The sequence below is a fragment of the Halichoerus grypus genome, chromosome 4 (assembly GCF_964656455.1).
Source record: "Halichoerus grypus chromosome 4, mHalGry1.hap1.1, whole genome shotgun sequence".
NCBI lineage: Eukaryota > Metazoa > Chordata > Mammalia > Carnivora > Phocidae > Halichoerus > Halichoerus grypus.
This window is the reverse complement of record NC_135715.1, coordinates 100,119,647-100,131,982: the sequence shown is the minus strand read 5'-3', so window position 1 is coordinate 100,131,982 and position 12,336 is coordinate 100,119,647. Positions and strand designations below refer to the sequence as shown.

Here is a 12,336-nt window from a genome sequence, read left to right as displayed (position 1 = left end):
AGCAGGAACATGAGCAGGGGGAGTGGGAGAGGGAGAAGCAGGCTTCCCGAGGAGCAGGGAGCCCGATGCGGGGCTCGATCCCAGGACCCTGGGATCATGACCTGAGCCGAAGGCAGACGCTCAACGACTGAGCCACCCAAGTGTCTCCCGCTTAGATTTTTTTTATAGACTTTGGGAAGTTGCTGATAGAAATTCGGTAGGCTTAGGGTGATCAACCCTGTTGGTTTGCCCAGACCAAGGGGTTTCCCAGGATGCTTGACTTTCATTGCTAAACTTGGGTTTTATGTGGATTGAACAAAGCCTTTCCCAAGGCACCTTATGGACTTACAACCGAAGCCGTGGACAATGGATGGGTCGAGAGTTGGGAAACCATGAGCAGCTATTTTTCCATTCAGTTAGGAGCGATATTATTGATGATTCCTGCAGTGCTTCACACTCACTTGGCAGCTAATAAATATAGATCAAAAGGAAATGGAACATGAGGACAATGAATTAAAAGAGAATTTTTTGGGGGGGAACAAACTGCTGAGGATAGGGAAAGAATGGAAAGAGGAGTAAAACAGGCAATAAGTCGTGGATACAATCCAGAGCTCAATGCCATAGTGCACCTGAATATTTACGGTGCCATACTGGTCAGGCCAGGCCCCAGGCCAGTGTCTTCAGTACAGACCGGGACTCTCTTGTACCCCCAGGCACTGCAGACCAATCCTGGCAGACTTCTCTCCACACGTGCCCTCACCTCAGCGATTCTGAAATCTCCCTTCCTTCCTCCCTCCCTCCCCTCCTTCCTTCCTTCTCCCTCACCAGAAGCGTAATATATGTTTCAAAGTTAGTAAGAAGCCCACTTCTACCCTAAACTGAAGTCCCACATATCAAGGACTCCCCTCTCCCAGAGTGAATGAGTCTCTCCTGGGGACTGGACATAATTTAGTGCTGGTGTGGAAGTCTGCTGTGGGGGCCAGGGAGGTTACCTACCTCTGGGAATGTGGCTTAATCCACATTCAAGGCCAAAAACTCTTGGTGGAAATGAATCTAGTCTCTACATTGAAATGAGAGCGAGATCTGCTTATTTTATGTCCAAAATAAGGAATGTGTTCCAGGAGAGGCCCTGAAGAGCTGATATGTGGCACTAATGATGACCTTTGGACTTTCTAACCTCGTGTTAAGCACAGTTCACACTCAGTCAACAATACCATTGAGGAACTAGGCTCCCCTACTAAGTATGACTAAATTCTTTGTATCTAAGAGGTTGGTGCATCATGCTCAATTAGCTGCACATTACTGTCAGGTTACCTTAACTTTTCCGTTTCTGACATAAAATCTGTTACCACCTTTCATCCTTAGACTAATGGTCCCTACACTTTCAGTTTATTTTCTTCAAAACAGGGGTAAAAATATTTTTCTATGTATTTTCTATTATACCTCCCAATCAGTAGACGCCCAAAGAATATTCTATGAGTACCTGTAGCTGTTTGGATTCCAAAATATGCATAGAGCCTGAAATACAGGAGGCGTCCAGTGAGGATTTGTTGTATAAACCGTAAAGTGCTCCATATAATGTTTGGAGAGTGACTCAGTGAATGCATTAGCAAATTCAATAATAAATTTAAAAAATAATGATTTTTTAAAAGATTTTATTGTTTTGAGAGAGAGAGAGAGAGAGAGAGAGAGAGAGAGCATGCACATGCACCAGAGCGTGTGAGCATGAGCGAGGGGGAAAAGCAGAGGGAGAGGGAGAAGCAGGCTCCCCGCTGAGCAGGGAGCCCGATGCAGGGCTTGATCTCAGGATCCCAGGATCACAACCTGAGCTGAAGGCAGACGCTTGACCGACTGAGCCACCCAGGCATCCCTAAAAGATAATGATTGGTATAGTCTTCAAGTTCACATGACATTTGTTAGACAAAAATGTGTTATTTTCTCTGGACTCCCAATATATTTTTTACTATTATTAATGATACTGATTGCATCTTGGAGGAACAGGCAGGTATGATAATCTGCATCTGCCATGTGGGTTGGAAGAGGGGTAGCTGAAGAAGGAAAAGAGGAGGAAAAGAAGAGAGACAGTCAGTTTCCTCTTCGGAGGCACTGATGCCTTGCCTCTCTGCTTCCCTGGCACCCGTTCAAGTCTGTGACTGGCATCCCATGTTGGATCAAATCTACCTGCTTGCCCTTACTTTGTAGGCCTCATGCTCAGCATCATATTAACTACGAAGTCTAGAATATGGTCTCTGAATCAGGATGACACCAACCTAACTGGGAGGTAAGAGTGGCCTACCAAAAGCAAATGTGAACCCATGAATCCTTGCTCTGTATAATTAAGGGCTAAGCTGGGCACTACAGACGGTCTGGGTCAAAAGAGCTCAGGGAGCAGGGTTCAATAAGGGGTGAGTAGACAGGGCAAGAATAATGTAGTTTAGTTCAGTTTATCCAGCCCTGCCTGTGAGTGTGTATCCCTTCTCTGCTCTTTTCAGCAGGTGGGAGTAGGGGATGGCTGGCGGGTGGGCTCTCAGAGGTCAGGGATACCATCCTGAAACCGTTTTAGGTAACCAAATTCTACCCAAGATTTTATTTCAAAAGTATCCTATTGCTAAAATAACATTCTAAAGGCTCCTTATTATAGTAACTATGCTCTTCCTATACAAACAAGGAATGTATCATTTTTATATTTATTCAGAAGGTATTAGCCACATCATAAGTGTTTCTAACCCAGCAGCAGCATCTCATGACCTTGACTGATAGGACTTACGTTATTATGATCAGTCAAAATAATAAATGATAACTAATAAAATTAATGGGTATTCTTCTTTGTTATTAGAAAAGCTATATTTTATTTTATTTTTTTAAAGACTTTATTTATTTGACACAGAGAGACACAGCGAGAGAGGGAACACAAGCAGGGGGAGTGGGAGAGGGAGAAGCAGGCTCCCCGCTGAGCAGGGAGCCCGATGCGGGGCTGGATCCCAGGACCCTGGGACTATGACCTGAGCCGAAGGCAGACGCTTAACAACTGAGCCACCCAGGCACCCCAATAAAGCTATGTTTTAAAATAATTTCCCCACCGGTAGATTTTTAGGTTTAACAATAGATTATTATACCCAGGAAAGGCTTAATCTGTCTTCAAATAGTTCCCCTGGATTTATTTAAGGTATAAAGTTTAAAACAGCAGTGACAATAGAGCTGAGAGGCTCTATTATCTGCAGAGTTAGGTCTCACAGGCTCGCTCATTCCTCAGGGGAATTATGGAGTCTCCTAGTACTGTGTGGTTTTCTGGACAAAGGACCATTTCTTGATACCACAGTGAGCTTTGCCTGGGAAGGTGAGGAAAGAACAGGGACTTCCTCTCTGGGGAGATACACTAAATGTGCATCATCCTTGCTTGCATGGTGACCACTTTCTCTCTGTTGGTCTAGGGCAAGAGGGCAGAGCTGGCCCTGGACCTGAAAAAACCCATCTGGGTTAAAGCCCAGCCTGACGCATCCCCTTGAGCCTTGGCTCATGTTTCCACAGTTGTTCTTTGTACCTGAGTGAGCGGCTCTCCCTCTGAACGCCCCCCATTTCTGCCACTGCTCTTGACTTCCCAGGGCTATTTGGTTGGGGACAGACTATGGAGAGGGTTGCCTGTCTTTCTCTGATCTGTAAGGATACCTTTTCTAAAGGGCCTGTGAGGAATACTTGCCACAAAAATAAGGTGTTTCTGGAGCCTAAAATACCAGGCCATCAGAGAAAAGAACTCGTGTGTGTGTGTGTGTGTGTGTGTGTGTGTGTGCGCGCGCGCGCCAGGTTCCAAAGGTGAGGGGAAGAAGAAAGAAGAAAAGGCACACCCCTCTTCCAGCCCATCCCTACAACAGAACCCTGCCCTGCCTTCCCTCCAGCATCCCTGCTTTTGTCCTTTTAGCTTAAGAAGATTTGTCAGCATGAAAGGAGGAATGCTGGGGCCCCTGGGGGCTCCAGAGTCAGCCCAGGGCTCTGCTGGCCATTTGGGCAAAATCAGGCGGGGTTTAGAAGCCTGCGACTCTGTCCCCTGGGGACCCAATCCTGCTTCCTCCCCCTGGGGTACCCTAACCTGTTAGCTCCCTTTCTTCTTTGCATCCCAGGGCAGTTGTCAGGGGTTGGTCTGGGGGGCGGCAGGCAGGGACCATTAGGTGCAGGAGCCCCAGTACATTTCAAGGAGCACGAGGAGCTGACTGTCAAGCCATCCAGGACAGGCTTTATTCAAGGCACCAATCACACAATAATCGGCGTCTCACACATCGAAGAGTCAATGGCTGTCTCCACCCTCTTCCTTCCCTCGGTGCGATCACTGATTTTAATGGCTTCTTTGTATCTGATGAAAATTGAACTCAGGGTCTTTTTATTTAGACAATCCCCACAGGCCACAAAATGAGTTGCTTTCTCAGTCTGTGGACAGCCATGTCTCTCGAGGCCTCCTTCAGGCTCTGGTTTCAGGAGGACTCTGTTCTCAGGTTAAAAGGAATGCAACTTGCATCTTGTAGTTTAATGAATTTGCATAAATCTCTGAGGTAGCATTGTTGGACCTGGCTGGCAAACTGGACTTCAATGCCGTACATCAGATTGGTGTAAAATCGAAGTGAGGGGGAGAGTATGGCTCCCCTCCCCCTCCCCTTTTCCCACCTCCTCCGGCCCGGCCCTTTTTATTTGGGGCAAGCAAAGTAGTTAAAAATGTCAAACTCACAGTATGCACTGTCAACAACACAATGAGGAGGCTGAAATAAAATCCTCCAACTTCATGGTGATACTTTATACTTACATAGGGCCTTTCATCAAGAGTCTTCTCATGCCTGAGGAACATTAACCCCCGCTTTTCCTCTGGGGCTGGACCCAGAGCCTGAGCTCGGTGGGAAAGCAAATGCATGGGGGGACAGCACCCCATTTCCAGGACACAGTTTTATGGTAGGTCTCATTTTACATCTTTCCCCTTCACCTTTTTCAACAAATGTTTGCCATATCAGCCCCTCTCCAGAGGTCCCTGGTGCCCCAATCATGTCAACAACCCAATAGACTACATGTATGTTGAGGATACCAGCAAGCGACACCCCCCTTTCCCCCAATGAGGAAAAAAGTATTTGTAAGTTTGAAACTTGATACATCAGGAAATGCATCAAAGCAGTTGTTAGGAGAGTAATCTGCACTTCGTTGGGCTTCACACTTTATGGTGTGCTCTTGTTTTTGTTTGATTTATATAGGGGACTGCTGTAACATCTGTAGCGATTAAAGCCTGAAAACGTTTCTATCTGACTGTGTGTTTGGGACCATCATTGTGACACCTGTTTTGTCTTTTCCAAGTTGCATTTTGTGCACCAGCTTTGTGTCAGATGTGATCCATGAAGCTAACAGTTACCAGGAATTTGCCTGTTGGTCACAGTGCTCCTTCCTAAGGAAACTGGATGAAGCTACTTGGTCTTTATCAATGTCTGGTTGTAGACAAGAAGGTCTGATATTCGTTTCTCTTGTTATAATCGGTGCTTCTTAAAATATGGTCTGAAGACCCCTGCATGAGAACGATGTGGGCCACTTCTCAAACATGCAGATTCTCAGGGCCCCTAGACACTCACTCTAAAAAGCCAGGCTGGTTTGAATGCTGAGGTGTGCCCATGTTATTCCTTCTAAATTCTCTCCTGCTTCCTATTTCTGATCATATTAACTTTTACGGGGTAGACTGGCTGGCAACAGGCAATCTCTTAAGCATCGGCAGAACCATTAGCTCCACAAGAAAAAACAGATATCGGAACAAAGTTATGAGTTACTGAAGGCTCTGTGTAAAGGGAAACACTTAAATGCCTGTTCTTCAATATTTTCTCCTTACAATTGGAGCTTGCCCATCTCCAAGGGCCTGCAGAATTTACTCCACCAGTGATCCTCTGGGCATAAGTCCCGTGAGTATGATTCCCATGGTCTTTGCACTGGTCTTTGAGGCCTACACCATATCTCCTCTAAGAACTAAGCAGAACAGCTGGGTTATGGGAAGAAACAGACATCACACTAGTTTGATATTGAAGTCTGAAGGTCTGTTGAATGTCTAGTGTCATGTGTCACATATCGGAATCAGAGCTGAGTGCTTTAACAATGACTACATGTATCTAATTCCAATTTGTCATTATTCACATTGGTTTATCAAATCTCTTTTTAGTATTCACAATCATGAAATGGTGGATCTACCTCTTACTATTGTGTGACCATAGTCAGATTATTTAAGTAACTGTGGGCCTCAGTTTCCTTAGTTATAAAAGGGGAATGATAATAATAGTACGTAACTCACTGGGTTATTTTTAAAGGTAAATTAGGTAATGCGTTTAATGCAAGTAGCACACACAAATGCTTAATAAATTGCAGTAGTTATACTTGCTTCTGGGGATAAGAGGTAGAGAGAGAGGGGAAATCAGACACTGGAGGTAAAATCTGCACCTGTGATGATAGTCTTGGTAGGTCCCCAATGATACACGACCATCACCAAAAAGCATCTCTAAGGGACCTCTTTGCTGTGTTTCACACCTCACAGATCTGATTACCATCTCTGACTTTAGGGATTTTCCAGAAAACACTCAACCATGAAGAATACAGTACAAGAGGTTTTGAAAATTGAGCAGACAAGTAGACAATCGTATGCCTTTTGTAACACCAGCTGGCAGTCCTCCATGGGTGAGGGCAGGTGTCATGGGGGGAGAGGGGATTGCCTGAAGGAGGCCAGGAAGGCCCCGACAGGGGAGGTGAGCTAAGCATCTTAGCATGTGAGGAGGTAATTTGGGCAGCTGCATTAATGATCACTTGGTAGAGGTGGGGAAGACAGTGCCCCCCCACCATCTTTCCCTTATTTAATTTTATACTAAGTTGTAAGTCAAGTTTAATACTTGTCTTTAACTTCCACTTAAGAAAGTGTGACCCTATCACACCCAAGGGGCTCCAAATGTGCATTTAAACAGAATCTGGCTTCAGGTTCCTATAATGTGTGGATTATAGCAAAATAAAAAAAAAAATGCAGGAAATACGGGCTGTGCTTTCCTTCTCTCGAAATTTTTACAGACATAAAATATCTTCTCACTAGGAAGGAAGACAAGACTCCAGAATGTTTTCTCTAGAGGAATAGAAATAGTGCTTTGAAAAAATCTAGCTTACCTTGGTGGAAATTTCTAGTCATTCTTTCTCGTGGACTTTGTCCCCCTAAAGAAAAACATCGTGTCTAATGCATGGCTTATGCCTGCGGGTTTCTGTCATAGAGGTCTTGTTGGCTGTGTGTAGAGGAGACAGACCTGTGCATTGTGCCATCACCCCAGGCCACTGAATTTCAAAGCCCGGAGTCCTTAACAAAGCTCTGAAGACTCTTTATGGATTAGACTTTTCTAACTTTCCTCTGGAGAGTTCCTTAATGTTAGACCAGCCATGACAAGGAGCTGGGCCAACCTGTGCCCTTACAAGCTTTATGACTTGTCCTCCTGTGCTTGCTAGCCACTAGCGAACAGAACCAGAGCGGTTCATACTTGTCTTACCTGAAAATTCCATTTGTCAAACGGCAATTGCACAACAGAAAGGTCAGCACTTTATGTTCTGAACACTTAACTTTAATCATTGCTTAAGGTGAACAGAGTCTAAGAGGTTTTCAAACCAGTCCTCCGATGTAATGGAAAGGGAGATTGGTCACTGGATCAGGAATGCAAATCCATTGTCTGGTTCTCACATCTTCCTTACCCCATTCCATCCCCACGTGTTGCGGTAGCCTCGTAGAAACTCTGAGAAGATGTTCAATCAATAGATCTTTAGTGAGCACCTACTCTATGTCAGACATTTTTGAAAAAATAGCTGGTCTCATGATTTATTTTGAAAATTATACAATCATGGACTTCTCTTATTTTTAATAACAAAAGTGGAACATGCTCATCGAAAAAAAGATCAAACCACCCATAAGCATACAGAAATGCAAGTTCCTCTATCTCACTCCCTAAGGATAACCACTGTTAATAATTGCTATAATTCCTCCATCATATGCTACATTCTATACTGCAATTTGCTTTATTCATGCAACAAGCAACTGCTTCTTTCTATATCAGTATATGTACAGTTACCTCAGTTTTTTCAAAACCTTCTCAGTTTTCTGTACTATGCTTATGCCCTAATTTACGTTTTCTCATATTGATGAATATTAAAGTTATCTCTACTTTATTGGTTTATAAATAATGCTGGAAAGAACATTTTTGGGCTTATATTCTTGAGCTCTTTTGTGAATTTATTGGTGGGATTACTCTGGAAAGTGGAATTGCCTGCTCTAGAAAATCTTTAGGTATTTCTAATTTGTTTTCCATAAATATTGTGTTGATTTGAACCCATCGGAGTTCTGCGCTGCCTTTATGTGATTCCTATATGAAAGTGGAATATTTGGGGGCCTTGGTACCTTCTCAAATCAATAATCTACCACTGCTCCTTGAGAAAATAAGTTTTGGACATGCAGTGAGCATCCACTGTGGGGAAGCAGTGGGATGTGAAGTCATTGTTTTCCAAGGACCAGGAGAGTGTTTAATCTAAATATACACCCCATTCCCTGGAATCTGCCAACCTTATTCCTGCCTCCATTCTTAGCGCCCTCCCCCCATTTGGGCCAAAGATTGACTATGGCAGGCGATTTGAGTGTAAACAAATAACACAACACAATGGTTGCCCTCAAAGACCTTTCAAACTGGGTTGGGGAGACAGAACACAGATGGCTACAAAACAAGCTAAAAATACAAGTCGGTATATAAAAAGCTGCAAATAAATATAAATAGTCAGCAGCATTAGAGCAGTTCAGAGGAAGGAAGGAGAACAGAGTAGTCTAGAGTGTTGAGCTTCATGACAGAGACTCAGTGGAGGATTTGTGGATTTCCCCAGGTGGGGGTGGGGGTGGGGAGAGTACTATTAAAAAAAAAAGTTAAGAACCAGCTGACAGGAGAGATTCCAGGAGAGAGTGGAAAACAGGCAAGAAAGTGCTCTTTTTTGTCTTGCTGGTTCGAAGTGGCCGGGGTGGCTTACAATAGTCCTTGAGATTATTACAGATACTCGGCAAAGATTTTTTTTGGGGGGGGGGGGCATGATTGGGGTGGTGCAGGTAGGTCATTAAAATTTTGGGAAGCTGGCAAAATAAAGTGAAGGGGATCAACAGTACACTTATCTTAACACTGAGTAATATATGGAGGTGTTGACTCAATATGTTGTACACCTGAAACTAATATAACACTGTTAATTGCATTGGAATTAAAATAAAATTAAAAAAAAATTTTGAGAATCTAAAGAAGGCTTCCAGCACTCTTCTCAGAAAAAAAAAGAAAATCCACCTATTTGCACATATATACAACATTTTGCCTACATTTCAGGGAACACATTCTTCTACCCCAAGATGAAAACCTTTCGAGTATGTCTAAAAAGAGTTGCACCCCAAGACAAGCCATTTAGGAAATACATTAAGCAAGTATCTGGTATCACAGCAAAAGCTGTTAGACCACACAAGACATAACTAATAATCATATTTGTGAATCATCAAACTCTGAAGCCAACTGCAAACAGGTGGGTAAACAACTCAATGGGGCCCTCCCGGCATTGCAAACTTTCCCTCCACGTTTTCAGTTTATCCGGCGTCAATTGGTGGAGGCGATTCTGTGTCTTTTTCCGGAGAAAAAGGCTCTGACCTGAGAAAAACCAAGCTCTTGAAAATTTGCATCAATGGGATTATTTACGCATGTATAACTGGAATCCGCTCCGAGATGCCGATTTTGCTGCAGAAAAGATACTCTTGCTCCCCACCCCCTCCTTTCTTTTTGACAGTCAGTTAATAAAGACTCAACAATAAGCAGCTGCCAGTGATGTCATTTGGGACTTTGTCCACGGAGCTTGTATTTACAAGCTCGGAGCAACCACGGAGCCGCGGCCCAGGGAGCGAGTCTCCGCAAACTTGCTCCGAATTCGCTGCAGGACTTCGCTGCTGCTTTGGATGTTCAGGAAAACTGAGCGTGGTCTCTTAGCACGGCCTTTTAATGCTGCAAAAATAAACAGCGGATAACCTCGGGAAGAAATTTTTAGCTGGAAAGAGCCGTGGCTGTGTCTGTCTCCAGGACTGTGATATGTATTGATTGAAGAGCTAACTACAAGTAAGGCTGGGGGCTGGTTTATTTTATTTTATTTATTTTTTAACTCTTGTAACAGTTTTTCTTATTTATACAGCTTGCTTTCCTTTTAAAGTGCGATGATGATGTTTAGGTGTTTCTCCAGGCTCTCTGGGCTGCCACACAAGTAGGCGTCTGTTCCTAGTAATTATAGTGTGCTGAAGTTGCCGGGGGTAGGTGCAGAGGACTCCTCTCGTCTGAGAATAGGCACCGGGGTGTAGATAACAGAGAGTGAATTCCTAGTCCTCTTTTGACTCTGCTGGGAGGCTGGATTTCTTTTCTTTTCTTTTTTTTTTTCAAATAAAAAGCAACCAGCCATACAAAAAACTACTGGGTTGACCTAGGAATTTTAATAGAAAATGACAGACTAATTTTTAATTAACTAGTGTGCTGGAAGGCGGAAACCCACTTTTTGTTTTTGGTCTCTGATCCTTTCTGTGGTTTGTAGTTTTCTCATATGTGCATGTTGTTTACAGTGTCTTGTTCCCTCCTGCCTACACCCTCGCCACACACACACACACACACACACACACACACCACACACACACACACACACACACACCCCGGCTCATTCATTCTTGAGGAATTTGAAAGTATAGAAAAATGTTTTGAAATTGAAACCGTTCCTATCTGGATATTTTCCCATTGAGTATCTGGAGAAATGTTCACTGTCCTGACTTGTCTTCTGAGCTGGGAACCTGAATTCATGGACTACTGAAAAAGTCAAATTCTGACACTCAGCTAGGTCTGGATTCAAGATGCACATCCTCTCTTTGCCTTCCCTTCTGGCTCTTTAGAACTGTCCAGATACTCTTGGGGGGATAGGAAGAGGGGGCTCCTTGTGCCTCCAGCCTGGACGCAGGCTCCCTCTTTATCACAGCCGCACGGGGCCACCTGGAAGTTCTCCTTCGGAGACGCGCACCTTGAGCTGTCTGCTGTGGGCCTTGGGCTGCTGGGTTTGCTCTTCAGCGCCTCGCTGTCCATAGCAACTGGCGGCTGATTCCTGCCATCTAGAACGGACAGCCAGGCTGCGCGGGTTGGCAAGAAGTGGCTCTTAGCCTGTTAGCTCCTGCACACGAACTCTGTGACTCACTCCCGGAGCCCCAGCCTGCTCCTCACTTCAGCTGCTCTGTCCCTCGCCCAGGAGAACAGGGGTAGCCTTCACTGCTTTCCCCCTTTTCTCTGCTTTCAGAGACTTGTAAGAAGCCAGGGCCAGAAAGGTCCTAAAATATTCCACTGTCTTCCATGGATTTCTACGGTGGGTGACCTCCTGCCTGTTTGTCAGCCCCCAGTTTTTCCATCAGGGCACACACCCCCTGCTCGGATATGTTTCATGTATTGAAAGTGCTTTGCGTGACTTTTCATTTAAAATAAGGGATCTGCTACTAAGACCACTTTCAAGTTAGTAGTCAGAGCACATCGTTTTTACAGAAGGAAACCTGAGGCACAAGGAAGGGGGAATGGTTGGTCCGGAGTCCCCTGGCAAGATGGTGGCAGACCTATAGCTGGAGACTCGGTCCTTCGTGCTCATTCCAGCCTGCCTTCCACATTTCCATTCCTGCAGATGATGGAAGAAGTGGGCTCCACGTGTGGTTGCTAGGTCTCCCTGTAGGAACAGGGCTGGGTGAAGGTGTATAGATAGAGTGGTCTGGCCCTGTTCCTGTGTTGTCTTTGGCTCTGGGTATGCTTCTAAATGTCTCCGTTCCTCATTCTTTTTGCTAGAGAGCCAAAGGGAACTCTGTGATTATTTTACAGCTAATCGCCACAAGGCCAAGGGAGGTGATTCTGGCAGTTGAAATAGTATAAAAGGTATCTAGCATCACTTACAGGTCACAAGATGTCAGGTGGTTCCCAGCTCTGACAATCTGTGCTTCGGCTTTACTTTCAAGTCTCAACCTTTTTATTATTATTATTTCTTATTGACCACACCTTGCTTTTCTGGAGTCCTTCTTGCCAATAGAACCTTCTCTTCCCTTTCTCACTGATTCCTCACCCCCCTTCCTTCTCTCACAGCAGCCTGGATTTCAGATTCTAACCTTCAGCTCAATTCCACTCACACCCTACATACCTTTTCTCTCTGGAACCTTCCATGCCCCCGACATCCCTGCCTATCAGATCCTCCCATGAACTCTTGGAGTTGTCGTGATGATTTCCTTCTTTAGACCTTCATGATGTCTTGTGTTAACTTTCGCTG

At 44.6% G+C, this 12,336-nt stretch overlaps 1 protein-coding gene across 4 annotated transcripts in view; it reads left to right on the top strand.

The window, feature by feature from the left end:
• Positions 1-12,336, top strand: part of NCKAP5 (NCK associated protein 5) — a 973,576-nt gene that overhangs the window by 85,112 nt on the left and 876,128 nt on the right. For 3 of the 4 annotated variants that reach the window (XR_013447087.1, XM_078070694.1, XM_078070695.1), the window contains exon 1: positions 9,903-10,127. The exons of the other annotated variant lie outside the window; for it this stretch is intronic. The gene's annotated coding sequence lies outside the window, so the exon portion shown is untranslated. Of the gene's footprint in view, positions 1-9,902; positions 10,128-12,336 lie in introns of those variants that run through there. 4 annotated transcript variants of the gene reach the window in all.